Raw genomic sequence first — 14,905 nt, 5'->3', positions numbered from 1 at the left:
AGATTCAGCTAAACAATGGCCGCCCCACTTGAAATAGCGGTTGGTGCCAGGGTCCTCTTTGAGGAGCGTTTGGTTATATTTGTTATCATTTCACTCTTGACTACTCTTTTGTTTATTGGTAAAAACTGCAAGTCGGGTAGTTCATAGCTAGCTGTTTGATTAGACCCATCGAGATCATAAAATGTTTTGGTTACAAAGTGAAGTGAAAAGGACTCTCCAAATTGGAGCAGTTAATCTCAATCAAAAGTTATCAATCCCATTTGATAGTTTGTCTATTTTCTCTTTGCAAATTGCCATCATGCTACAATCGCACCTCCGTTTTCCTTCCTTTGCTTTTTACACAACAAGATATACAACTTCAAGTCGTAGGTAGTTATCAAGAACCCAACCATATGTACTTGCTGGATACAAAACCAGAATCTTCATATAAGATATTGTTCATATGCTATGTCTTTTCATCAGAATAGACTAGTTGCTTGCTTGCTAGCTAGCTGTATGTAATTCATATGCTATCTCCATTTCTCCTATTGTTCCTCAAAGTTTTTGGAGATCCCACGTTGAGTCTTATCCACCATACCCTCTAGACTGATATGAACTTGAAACTCAAAGTAATTGTTAATGTTGGATTTTGACACAAACTAATCACACGTGAGAAATGTTGAGCTGACTCAGAAGATACACATATATATAGGGGTATTGGGTTGAATAAGAGATGAAGAACAATGTTTAAAGTGGTTCGGATGCTTAAACAAGTGAATCCTACGTCCACTGATATTGTATTAATATACAAGATCAGGTCGCGTTCAGCGAGCTGATTTATAGTTTGGAGAATACACGAGAGAGAGAGAATGTATGCTATTTAAGAGAAAAAATTAGCTAATCCCACAAACAGGAGAGGAGCCCTCTATTTATAGTGGGATGAATTGAGATAATGATTACTGAATCTGTGAGTGGGTCAGATTGCCGTGCAAATCCTTCTTTATGTCCCGTTGCTCACCTGTTCGAGTGATTTCCTTGACTTGTGCAGGGATTGGACACGTGGAACGTTTTCAGCCTTTTGCCACTCTGGCACATACCCACTACACTGGCAGGAGCATGCCGCTCACGTCAGCATGCGACGTGGTTGCGTCTGAACGGCTGCAGAACCTACCTAAGCTCTGACGGCCCACGCTGACAAGACTTGGCATCAACCCTACTTTTTCAGGCATAACAGAAGTCCCCTAGTTTTTAAGGTTTGAGGATCGAACCTTGAGAACTACAAAATTATGCCTTGATTTGATGCGCGTCGAATGGACACCGATTGATCCGACCTGGTTGAAAAGAGGTTGTGAAAAACATTTCCATGAAGGCGACCTGAAATGATCTTCCTTAAGGTCCGCGACCTGTTCTATACCTTATTCAATGCCATAACGATGATTCTGGTCTTCGACCGAAGATCACGACCTGATTATACTTAGCGAATTTTTGTTGAAAGCAAAGTCATGTCGCTTCGCAACTGACATGCAACGAGGGCAAAGAGTCACGTCGCTTCGCGACTGACACGACGAAGAGTGTTTAATGCAGCGACCTCTTCAGATGTTATCTGTTGCACTTTTGCAACTGATGCATTAAATGAAACACATTTTGCTCTGATAGATGTGTCCTGTGCGCAATAAGTGCTAGCCATGCATATTAAATGGAGGCCATGCTGAAACGGCATTCCCTATCAGAGCATTAAATGCGGATGTGAGCGCATTTAATGTGGAGGAGGGAAACGAGCCGTCGCTTGAGTGTTTCAATGGAAAAGAACGACGATTTGGTTTCTAGAAGCGTGACGGTCACTCTTCTTCGCTGATTAGCGACACGTGGTCGCAATCAATGGTGAGAAGTGATTTCCACTCAAACGTCGTTTGACTTCAGGAAAACCAAACGCCACTTCCTTCACTATAAAACCCCAGGCTTACCTTAGGTAATTGCACAATATTCACTTCTTCAGAGAAAGCAAGAAACTTTCATGAGCCTTGGTTTTTCGTCTTTCAGACTGGTGCACGCTTGACACTCGGAGTAGGAGGATCAATCTTCATACTCAAGAGGTAAGGATGATTCTCCTATTACTTTCCTTTTTATGCTTTTTTGACGATAGCCATGCGGTAACGATGATCGTTTGCTGGTGGTTGGCTGGAGAATAAGCTTTCTCCTTGGGTTTGAGCCATTGGGGGTGGCTCCAGGATTCTTTTAGGGTTTTTCTAGGGTTTTAGAGAGGAAGTATTTATTTTTTCCTCCACATCATCATACGAAATAGTGTACGACGACTGAGTGATTCTTGCATGTCGTTTTTTTTCAAACCGTAGAAGAATGGACCCTTTAATGACCAGGATAGATGAGGGAAACCAACTCGCCGGTGCAAGATGCCCCAGCGGGTCCCTCTCAAGAGATTCTATCGACAATTACTACCGAGGAGATTCAGAAGGTGGTAGACCAATACGCTCTCAGCATAGAGGTCTTCCAGCATAGAACATACATAGCTTAGAATCTGCCAGAAGGAATGGTTGCGATCTCCGAGAATATCTTTAAGAGCGGGGGGTTGATCCATTTCCACCATTTCGTTAGGTCGGTCCTAGATCACTTCGGGATCACACCGCTACAGCTTATGTTGAATGCGTATATGATAGCCGTGGCTATGTATATCGCATGCGGCGAAAACTGTTTAGGCGAGCCAACAGCGCTAGAGCTCGGTTGCTCGTATATCCTGAAGAAAAGTAAGGACAAGGATTCTTTTAGCCTCTCGAAGCGACCTATAATCGAAACAGGAATACATAGTTACCCCAGCAATGTTGGGGCGTACGAGACAAAGTTTTTCTTCTTTCAATATGATGGCATTTGCCAATTTAAGGAGCCGAGTAGGTTCTCCTTTCTTTGAGTTTGTGAATTTCCTTTTAGTCTTCGCTAATGAGCTTTTTGTTTCTTCGCAATTAACAAGACGACCAGGTTATCGGCTCTCGAGGATCCTGATAGAATCACTGCTTTCAGATTTTTGCCCGAAGAGAGTCGTGACGCGAGACTGCTTATGACAACTGCGAACTTGCGAAAATACAGTTTCTTCAATCTCGAAGCGACCTTAAAGACCATACCGAGTAAGCACCATAACCTTAGCCTGTTTCTCTTTATCTTGTATGCAGCGAACTGTTTTGCTAACGATGTTTGCATGCAGCGACCATGCCTTCTAAAGTGCCCAGATCACTACGACCCAAGCAGTTCACCTTCCCCCGAGTAAGCATCGTCGGACTGGTTGGAGTGGCTCCCAACGGTCCCCTTGTTAGAGGGACACCGACGGGTGCTCAGGTCTAACCTGCAGGTGCTCCCCAGCCTTCGGCTATGCGCCCGAAGCGAAAGACTATGGCCCAAAAGTCCAAGAAGCGAAAGCAACTTTGGGCCGAAAAGTCAGAGTTTGAGCCGGAGGGCTTGGGCGTTCAGCCCAAGAGGTCGCAGCCTTACCAAGCGTTTTGCTCGGGAGGGCCTTCCCGGGGTGCAACCGGCATCTCCATTGCCCCAGAGGGTCCGTAGACGAGGCAAAAAGAGGTTGCAGGTCCTGGAATGAGGTCGGGTAAGGAATCGGAGGAGGGAACGCTACCTACATCGGGTATGGGCACACCCGTGCTGGACTCGATGGGGCAACTTCAGGATCATTTGCAATCGGTGGTTTTCACCTTACTGAAGTGCGGGCTCGAGGAGGCGTTCGAGCAGTTCGTGGCCTCCAATCCCATGGAATTGATGCCACATCCCTCAAACACCTAAGCCAAGTAAAACGAGCTACCTTCAGCGAGGACTTTACATTTGGTTTTTTCAGTAGAAAGGAAACTAACTCTTAACTCTCTTCGTTATGCAGGCCCTGCTCTCTATGCACTTGTCCATACAGAAGGTTTAGTTGGGGGCTGCTGAGGGGCTGGTCGAGATGAGAGAATAGAACACGCGGCTTAAACGAGACTTAGAAGCCGTTGAAGCAGAGAAAGACTTATCCACTGTTTAGGCGAACCAGTACCTGTCTGAAAGGAATGCTGCTCTTCACACGGTGGACTATCAGAAGGCCGAGCTAGAGAAGCTAGGAGAGAAAGTAAAACAGCTCCAAAGAAAAGTGGCCAGACTCATCAAGGAGGCTGGCGAGAAAGAAAAAGAGCTACAAACGAACTCTGAGCGGGCCTTGCGAGCAAAGCGAGAAAGGGCAGTGTTGTGGGAGACCATCGAAAAGCAGAGGTGGGCGCTTGAGGCTGAACTCCAATTTACCCAAGGCTGGGTCATTTCGCTGACTACGGAGATGCAGCAGCAAGAATTGGAGATTGAAAGGAGGGTTGCCGAGTGGACAATCCAGTCCATATACGCCCTCCGACCGAAGAACCCTAGGATGGACCTGACCGACCTCCCCGATGAGTACCAGGATGCCCTCAGCTCTATGGCGCGGGCCGAGGATGAGGAAGCGGTTCAGGGACTTGACTCGGGAGAGGAGCATTCGGAGTATATCTCAGAGGAGCCCGCACTCGGGCAAGTGATTGGCGACCAGCCTGAAGATATTGAGGTCACACCGTCGAGACTTGGGGATGAGGACCAGTGATTGTCTGCTCTTGTACCGCCTTCCCTATGCTTTCTTACATGTACTTTCATTTTATTAATGAAGACATCGCTTTTTTAATTTTTCGTGAGTACTTACAATTTTTCGTACCCCACAAACGTTACACATGAGGTCACATTTTAACTGTTTACAATAGTATTTATGCAGACAATAACTATGCGAACAGAACTATATACATATAGGAAAAGATATTACAAAGGAACTTTTATTTACAAGTCTTGAGAACAGTTAAGTCTTTACAAGAGAATTGAAAAAAAATGAGTTTGGAATTACTGATAATATGGGCGGAGATGTTCAGCATTCCAAGCTTGCGATACTTTGGAACTGTTCAGCCTTTTGAGGTGATAAGTCCCCGGTCTTATCACTTTGGCAATGCGGTACAGACCTTCCCAATTCGACCCTAATACTCCCATACTCGGCTCTCTTGTCCGAAGAAGGACTTCTTTCAGGACGAGGTCGCTGACCTGGAAGTCTCTTCTTCTAACCTTAGAGTCGAAGAACCTTTTCGCACGCTACTGATAGGCTGCTATTTTTAGCTGAGCCTTGCTGCGATGTTCTTCAACTAAAATCCAGACTTGCGCGAATGAGCGCTTCATTGTCTACTTCGTTGAACAGGTCTCTCCGAAGTGAACCAGTTTCTACCTCTACAGGGATCATTGCTTCGCAGCCATATGCTAACGAGAAGGGTGTTTCTGAGGTAAAGGCTCTCGGAGTTGTCCTGTATGCCCATAGGACTTCAGGGAGGTTGTCGGCCAAATTTCCCTTGGCTGCGCCAAGTTTGGCCTTCAGAGTGTGCTTGATGGTTTTGTTGACAGCTTCAACCTGACCATTTGCTTGCGGTCTTGCGATTGAGGTAAATTTCTTATGGATACCCAGCTCGTCGCAAAACTGCTTGAATTCCTCGTTATCGAACTGCTTCCTATTGTCGGAGATGAGGGTATGAGGAATCCCATAGCGGCACACAATGTTCTTGAAGATGAAATCCTTAAGCTTTTTGGTGGTGATCGCGGCCAATGGCTCTGCTTCAACCCACTTGGTGAAGTAGTCTACCGCGACCACCGCATACTTGACTCCCCCTTTACCAACTAGCATGGGTCCAATTAGATAGATTCCCCACATGGAGAATGGTCAGGGGCTAGACATGGTTATCAGCTGGTGGGAAACAGCTCGTGGTATGTTCGCGAACCGCTAACAAAGTTGTAAGTGTCTTCTTGGATCAATGGCCAGTAATACCCTTGACGAACAACTTTGTTGGTGAGGGATCGTGCGATCGTGTGATTACCACAGATCCCTTCATGAATCTCCCTCATGATATAGTCTGCTTCTTCATCGGTTACACATCGGAGAAGATGGGCGCTAAACCCTCGCTTGTATAGCTGATCTCCTATAAGTGTGTAACGAGCAGCTCTGGTTTGCAGGGTTCTTGCCTCGATCTTGTCATTGGGTAAGGTCTCATCTCGGAGATACTGAATGATATGGGTCATCCAAGAGACCGACTCGGTCACATTCACGGCCTGTTCGAGCGAGCTGATACTAGGGGCCTCTATGAACCGACTAGGAATACTTTCTGACGCGTTCGAGTCCAACAATGAGGCTATCATTGCCAAGGCATCTACGACAGAATTGTTGTCCCTAGAGATCTGCGTGATCGTGAAGTGCTTAAACGGCTCGAGTGCGGTCTTAGCTTTCTTCAAATAGCCGATCATGTTTTCTTCCTTGGCCTAATACTCCTCTAAAATCTGGTTGACAACCAGCATGTAGTCGCTGTGGATGCTGATCGTAGTTGATCACATTTCTCTTGCTAACCGCAATCCAGCGAGTAGAGCTTCATACTCGACCTCATTGTTGGTCGCTTTGAACCCGAAATGGAGAATGTCATGAATGCGAGTCCCTTCGGGACTTAGCAGGAGAAGGCCTGCCCCGACCCTTTTCTTGTTCGATGACCCATCGACATAGAGGCTCCAGGTCGATAGGTTCTGAATAGTTTCCTGGGTAACTTCGCTGGCTTGTTGCTCAGATTCCTTCATTGGATGATATGAGAATTATGAGATGAAATCAACAACAGCCTGCCCTTTAATGGTTGCTTTCGGTCTGTATTGCAGATCAAACTGGCTTAGTTTCATGACCCACTTGAGCAATTTACCCGATGCCTCTGGCTTCTGGAGAACTTGTTTGAGTGGGTAATTGGTCATTACATGGATTGTGTGGGCATGGAAGTAAGGTCGCAACTTTCTGGAGGCGATCAGTAGGGCATAAGCCAATCGCTCTATTTCTGGATATCGCATCTCGGCATCCAGTAGACGCTTGCTCGCATAGTATATTGGACATTGAACCCTGTTCTCTTCCCTAACTAAAGCTACACTGACCGCGTACTGAGAGATGGACAGATACATGAGGAGAATTTCTTGCGGGAGAGGTTTGGAAAGAAGAGGTAACTTTCTAAGGTGCTCTTTAATGCTTTGGAATGCCTGTTCGCACTCGGGAGTCCACTCAAACTTCTTATTGGCCCGGATTATATTGAAGAATGGCAAGCAGCGATCTATTGCCCTTGATATGAAGCGACTGAGTGCCGCTATTCGCCTATTGAGACTCTGAATCTGTTTTCTGTTGGTCGGGTTTTTCATGTTGAGGAGAGCTTGGATTTTCTCAGGGTTGATCTCTATTCTCCTCTGATTAACCATGTACCTTAGAAACTTTCCTGAGGATACTCCGAATGAGCATTTGAGAGGATTGAGCTTCATTATGTACTTCTGGAGGATGTCGAACATCTTAGCGAGATGTGCTATGTGATTTGAAGCGACATGCGATTTGACCAGCATGTCATCAACATAGACTTCCATCGACTTTCTGATCTTCTTGGAAAACATCTGGTTAACTAGTCGCTGGTAGGTAGCTCCGCATTTTTTAGGCCGAAGGGCATAACCCTATAGCAATACAGCCCCTGATCTGTAACAAAGGAGGTATGCTTTTCGTCCAACGCATACATCAAAATCTAATTGTATCATGAGTATGCGTTCATGAAACTCAACAGCTCGTGCCCGGATGTGGCATCAACGAGCTGTTCAATCCTTGGCAAAGGAAAACTATCTTTCGGATAGGCTTTGTTGAGGTCGGTGAAGTTAACGCATGTCCGCCATTTGCCGTTGGGCTTCTTTACCAAAACCAGGTTGGCAAACCAACTCGGGTAGAGTGCCTCCCGGATGGATCCATTTTGAAGGAGTTTATCTACCTCAATTTTCAAGGCAGCATATTGCTTCAAATCTATTGCTCTTCTCTTCTAGCAGATCGGCCTAGCTTCACTATCGATGTTCAGAGCATGACAAATGGTATTCGAACTGATCCTGACCATATTGGCATGTGTCCATGCGAATACATCGATGTTTTCTCTGAGGAAGCAGGTCAGGTCACTGGCGAGCTGGGGGTTAAGATTGCTTCCAATCCTCAACACTCGACTCGACTCGCTTTGGTCGACTGATACTTCGGACAGGTCCTCAACCGGCCCACTGGAAGGGCACTCCTAGATATGAGGATCTAAGTTATCCTCCGCTGGACCAGGCTGTAGTTCGATCCGGCTGATCGTCATTGTCTGCTCGGAGATGCCAGGTGGACTGCCTTTTCCCTTACACGCCATCTACACTGCCCTTACATAGCAGTCGTGAGATGCGCGTTGAGATCCGCTAACTTCCCCTATCCCCGTCGGAGTGGGGAATTTCATCTTTAGATGGTAGATCGAGGTGACTGTTTTGAAGTTTCTTAGTAGAGGTCGCCCTAGGATGCCATTGAAAGCGGACGGGCAGTCCACTACTAAAAACTCAGTGATTTTGGTCACCTCGTCAAAGTCACCCAATGTGACCGAGAGTGAGATCGTCCCCTTAGGGATCAGGTGATCCCCGGTGAAACCATACAGGGGGATGGAGGTAGGCTTTAGGTTGGCCTCATCCAGTTTCATTCTTTCGAAAGCCTGTTGGAACAGGATGTTCACAGCGTTGCCGTTATCCACTAACATTCTGTGGACGTCGCAACACCCTATCTAAGGCGTGATGACGAGAGCATCGTCATGAGGATGATGCAATCGGACTGCGTCTTTTTCAGAGAAGGTGATTTCCTCCTCCCTACGAACCTTTGACGATCGCGGCGTCGTGTTCATTACACGGATGGGGTCATGATGGGCTACACGAGCATACCTCTCTTGGGCACCTCGCGAATTCCCTCCGAGGTGTGGTCCTCCAAAGATTATCCCTATGTTGCAGATACCCTTGTCACCACGACGCTTCTTACCCGGTTCCTCCTAATTTTTCTCCCGCACGGGAGTAGAGTCATCAACATACTCTTTGAAGTGCCCCTGTTTAATGAGGTCTTCAATTGCTTGCTTAAGGGCCCAACACCCATCGGTGTGATGCCCATTATCCCGATGATAGCGATAGTACTTTTTTACCGTTTCTGGCTAAAAGGGGATTTTTCATGGGCTCAGGCTCCTCGAGCAGGCCGACCTCTTATGACTTATCAATAATAGCAGAGACTGATGCATTCAAGGGGGTGTACTGACTCTTTTCATGATCGCGACGAGGAACTGGGGCGTAAGATTTCTTGGGCTCATATCGTTGCTTCTTTCCTTTTCGCTGATCGTCATTAGCTCATCTGCGATCAACCCTCTTATTCTCCCCCCGACCAGACGCACTGCCCGAAGGACCGGGGTCGTGACGGTTGAGTGCAGCCACAAAGTTTTCAATACTAAGGTATTTTTCTGTAAGGCTGTAGAAGCGGGTGAGGGAAACATCGTCCTCAAATTGCAGCTCTTTCCACAGGTCCTTCTGTGGACGAGCTCCCGCGATGATGAGCGTTTGAACAGACTCTTCGGGAGTATGAGCTACCTTATGGAGCTCTCGATAGAACCTGTTAATATAAGATTGTAGGGGCTCGTCCCTCTCTTGCCTTATGTTGCTAAGATAGCTTAGAGGCATCGAGAACTTCCCGCTTGGAAGTGTCTCAGAAATGTCGAGCTCATCTGAGGTCACAAGCTGACTGATCTCGCTATAAGCAACCTGAACCATCGCTTGGCATGAGGAGTAAGAGTTATTTTCAAGCAACAACATTTTGCCAAGTCAGAGACTTGGTGGAGTTCCATCAGGTCGTTGAATTCGTATAGATGATCCTATGGATCAGAATTTCCATCGAATGCTTGTATATCGGGCATTCTGAATCTGGATGGGAGAGGGGCAGCTAACATAGCCAGAGAAAAGAGAGACGCCTCTACGACCTACCCTTGCTTATTTCGCTGAGCCTTTAATTGATCCAGGGCTTGCTGTAGTTCCTCAATCTGAGGCAGAGGAGCCATCTGGGGATCGCTTTTCGCAACGTGGGTTCGACCCTCCCAGTTGCGGTTGAGGAAAGACCGTAGGTCGGATTCCTCCTCGCCTTGGCTGGCAGTCCAGGACGATCTTGACACACGCTAGCTAGAGTCGTGTGATGGCATTGAATGGTCCGGAAAACCTTCCTGACTTCTGCGGTGGTGCAAACCGACCCGCGGATGGTGGAAACTTCCCGCGCGATGACTATCGAAGTCGTCATTCTGGCGATAATGGGAATCTCCCCGCCTTGCACTTTTGTGGGAGTGCTCGTGCGACGTGGTGCGGGACAACTAGGGCCGCGACATGTCACCGAGTCTTTGCACCTCGGGTATTCTACCTAGGGCATGGTCGGTGTTTGCTGGCCCCTCGGAGCCTCTAGGCCCACTGTTCGCCACTTGCTTTCCATTTCTTTGACGCTCTGCAATACGCGCGACATGGGCTATTGCCCTTTTCCGCGCTTTCATGCGACCTGCAGGCGTTTTTGGCGGTGGCATCGCCTTATTCGATTTGGGTGGCACGACCCAATCCAACCGGTCCAGCCTTTGGCTGACCGTTTGGAAAGTATTTTTGAACCTCTCCAGGTAGCTCATGACGGCTGGATCAAGCCGTGAGCTTGAAGGGATATCCCCCACGAGATTTTGCAGGACTGAGGGCACTTTGGGAAATGTGTCCTCTTGTACCTAGGGGATCTCTTCGTCACCATGATTGGTTTCGCTCAGATTCAAATCGGTGAGCCATTTGCTGTAGTGGGACCGATTAGTCAGAGATTCTCCTGATCAAGAATAAGTACAAATCAGGCCCTCCTTCTAGCGCCAAATTGTTGATGCTGGATTTTGACACCAACTAATCGCACGTGGGAAATATTGAGCTGACTCAGAAGACACACGTGTATATGGGGGTATTGGGTTGAATAAGAGATGAAGAACAATGTTTAAAGTGGTTCGGATGCTTAAACAAGCGAATCTTACGTCCACTGATATTGTATTAATATATAAGATCAGGTCGCGTTTAGCGAGCTGATTTATAGCTTGGAGAATACAAGTGAATACACGAGAGAGAGAGAGAATATATGCTATTTTAGAGAAAAATTAACTAATCCCACAAACGGGAGAGGAGCCCTCTATTTATAGTGGGATGAATTGAGGTAATGATTACTGAATTTGTGAGTGGGTCAGATTGTCGTGCAAATCCTTCTTTATGTCTCGTTGCTCACCTGTTCGAGTGATTTCCTTGACTTGTGCAGGGCTTGGACACGTGGAACGTTTCCAGCCTTTCGCCACTCTGGCACATACCCACTACACTGGCAGGAGCATGCTGCTCACGTCAGCATGTGATGTGGTTGCGTCTGAACGGCTGCAGAACCTACCTAAGCTCTGACCACTCATGCTGATAAGGTTTGGTGTCAGCCCTACTTTTTCAAGGATAACAGTAATGACTCTCAAATTGTTTTATCAGAAGCAATTGAAGGTGGTGTAGGTGGAGTCCGCATTAATTTTGAGAAGGGGAAAAAGTATGATAGAAGACGTGGACGAACAAGTTCCAATAACACAAATTCAGATGCATATCGAAGTTCAAAATAGACGCAAATGAATGCTGAGCAAACACTTAAAAAAAAATATAAATAATACTATAAAAACTGTTCCAGAAAATACTTCTGCCGATACTTGTGTTGTGTCATGTGCTTGTGTTGCCTTATTTCAAGCTTTGCCTCGTGCTCCTGCTTTCACTTTGTTTCATTCATTCGCATTTTTAATAAATCTCAATGCCCATTATTTTTTTATCCTTAATTTTGGGATATCATTTGTAGTTGTTTGTGCTAAAATTTCATTTCGGTTAGAAGATGAGGGCTTTGATCGTTTTATAGCATAAAGATACTTTCCACCACCTAGAAATGTCTTTCAAGATAAAATCATGCGGGTTTAAACGGACAATACCACTGAAAACTCATTCATTATCATGTGTCTGGATTCGAGAGTTAGAGACAGGATTCTAGGAACCCACCTACATACCATGTGTCCAATCTGATATACATCACAATAGCAAAGTAGAGAATCAATTAAATTAATTATTATTCAAATGTCTTATGATTACAAATGTATAATCGATCAGTCATCACCTACCCTAGTTCATGAACATGGCTTCAAATTGGTGCTTTTCTTGCTACCCATCTGCTATATATATTATATATATTATAATATATTATATAATATATATATATATTATATTATATATATAATATATATATATATTAATTTATTGATTTATTGATTGATTGATCCTGTATTATAATAATGAGAATTTGAGATTTGTCTCTCCTTTTGCCTCCATTTCCCTGCATGCATGCGTGCATGTATATGTCTCTTTTCTTTCTTCAAGTCGAACGTGTATACAGGAATAGTAACCCTAATATAGTTAATTATACATATATGCATATGATAATGTGTGAATTAATATAGACAAGGTTTTAAAACCCATCCAGGGGGTGGCCCATCGATGCCGAGAAATGGAAGAAAATTGCTAGACGATGAAACATCGCTCGCGGCAGGAGATGAAACGTCATAGCTCCAGAAAAGTCAGAAGGTGGTTTTCGACAGCAAGGGAAGATGGAAGTCGCCAGAAAATGGGAGGTCATCATCAATTTGCATTTGGCCGAGGGTGTGTTCGCTAGATTTGAAACTTCAGGGAGGATGCTATTAATCAGGTGTGTTTGCTAGATTTCAACTTAAACAGTTGAAGGGTAACCCAACCCGAGAAGGCCCCGGTCTCAGTCCAACGGGTTAAACCGGCCGGCCAATCTGGGTTTTAAAACCTGATATAGAGCTCTTGCCCTTGCAGGTTCTACAAGCTACTTAGATAAGGCACGTGAGTCGTGACCATTTCCAGCATCTTCCAATATATATTAGCTAAAAAGAAAGATAAAAATGTGGGCATTACTTGCCTTTTGACCACAAGCTAGTGATTGTAATCTATCATATCTTATATTAACCATATGTATTATACATCATTAATTATGCTTAACATTTGAAAAGAATATTACTATAAATCGATTAAATCTAATAAATGATGCATGGTCACTCCATCCTTGCAGGGCAGAGAACTCTCTCTTTCTCGGTTGTGCTAGCGGAGGCTTTGGGGAAGTCAGAATAGAGAGTACTCATTTTGGGGTGAGCTTACTATTTAGATACTTTTAACAGTTATCTACTTCGCACTTGGTTACCCAACGTTACTATAAGCACGATAATTGGTACACTAGAGATGTCTCCTTCTCGGTATTCTGTACTAGAAAAGGATCCTCCAATGCCTAATGCCTACAAAAATCAAACCCAATAATATATGAAGTATTAAAAGGGAGAACGACATTTTCCCACCCATGTTTGCGAAACGACACTTTCCCACCCTTTAAGTTTCAAAATGACACTTTCCCACCTTCGTTAGGTTTTGTTATGTTTTCCGTTAATATTTTACTGAAAAGACAAAAATACCCTTAAATTTTTGACTTTATAATTTTTTGTTTTTTAATTAGCCAAAAGTCAAAAAAGAAAAATAGTTAGCCTCACCTAAAAGGTTAAGTAATAATACATGAAATTGTTTAACGTTAAATGACTTTAATATTTTTTATTTATTTATAGTCATCTATATCTCATCACTATTATTCAATATCTACTAAATTTATAATGTTTTCATTTTAACCGATTAACATAGAAAATCAATTTTCTAATTAATTAAATAAAAGGACAACAATTTTTACACTTGAACTAATAATAATTGAGTAAAGACTTTGATTTAATAAATTTTAATTTATAATAAACTAATAAGAAGAACTATTTAAGAGTATTTTTGTCTTTTCAGTCAAATATTAAAGAAACTACTACAAAAACTTGACGAATGGTGAAAAAGTGTCATTTTGAAACTTGACGGTGTAAAAAGTATCGTTTCGTCAAACCTTGGGTGGGAAAAATTGTTCTCCCTAATTAAAACTTAAAATAAGATAAGAATTTTGAAAGAAAATATGATTGAAATTAGTTCGTAAATTTATGGTAGGTTAGTAAAGCAAATAGTGGATGTAATTGAGTTATGGGTAGTTGTACACGTGTTGAAAACCCAATTAGATTCATTTTTTATGATCAATTAGTTGTACCGAAAAACCTTATCATGTGCAAAGTGTATATATTCTTAATTCTGTGATCATAAAAAACAAACTGTATTGAAATGCTTTTTCGATCCAAAGAGGTAAAAGATTTAATTAATATGTAATATATTGTTCTTTCTAGAACTTAAATAAGATATGTTTAATAATGAACTTATCGTATTGGAGTACTGATGAAGTTGAATACATGAACTTGGTTGGATGATTGAAATGTATGCAAACACACAATCCCTTGTATAAAAAGGTGTTTGGGGCACAACATTCTACCATTATAATCATTCACTTAAATTTTGGGAGTTATAGAGATTCGAACATGAGACTATCATAATCACTTGTTTAAATCTTGAGAATTAAAGGGATTTGAGTCTGAAACTATGCATTTTAACCCCACATCCCAATATTCGTCTGACCACTAAGCTATCCAGGGTGGTGAGTTCTTTTTTTTTTTTTTTGTGACTAGTGGTTTCCGAACCAGCTTGCATGCACTTCAACTATTCTTTATGATCTTGAAGTTGATAGTCGGATAAATCTCCTCTAATGATCACCTATATAATAATTTGGTGAATCAACACAAGACTTGTGGTGAGTTCACTTTAATAGCGATTATTAGATTTAGAATTATAGGTTTAACCAAATCCATTGACAAATTGTCCTATTCTGGTCCAACCAAGCAGCTTAATACCCACGTCTCGAATCCTATCAAATAAAGCTTCTATACTTATTGTCATATTTTAGGATAATCAATATATTTGGATCTAGTTTCACTCCTATTTGCTTTTCAGCTTTATATATTATCCAACCAAAATG

The sequence above is a fragment of the Pistacia vera genome, unplaced genomic scaffold (genome assembly GCF_008641045.1).
Source record: "Pistacia vera cultivar Batoury unplaced genomic scaffold, PisVer_v2 Contig344, whole genome shotgun sequence".
Lineage (NCBI taxonomy): Eukaryota > Viridiplantae > Streptophyta > Magnoliopsida > Sapindales > Anacardiaceae > Pistacia > Pistacia vera.
The sequence above is the reverse complement of the archived record's forward strand: the minus strand, read 5'-3'. Positions refer to the sequence as shown.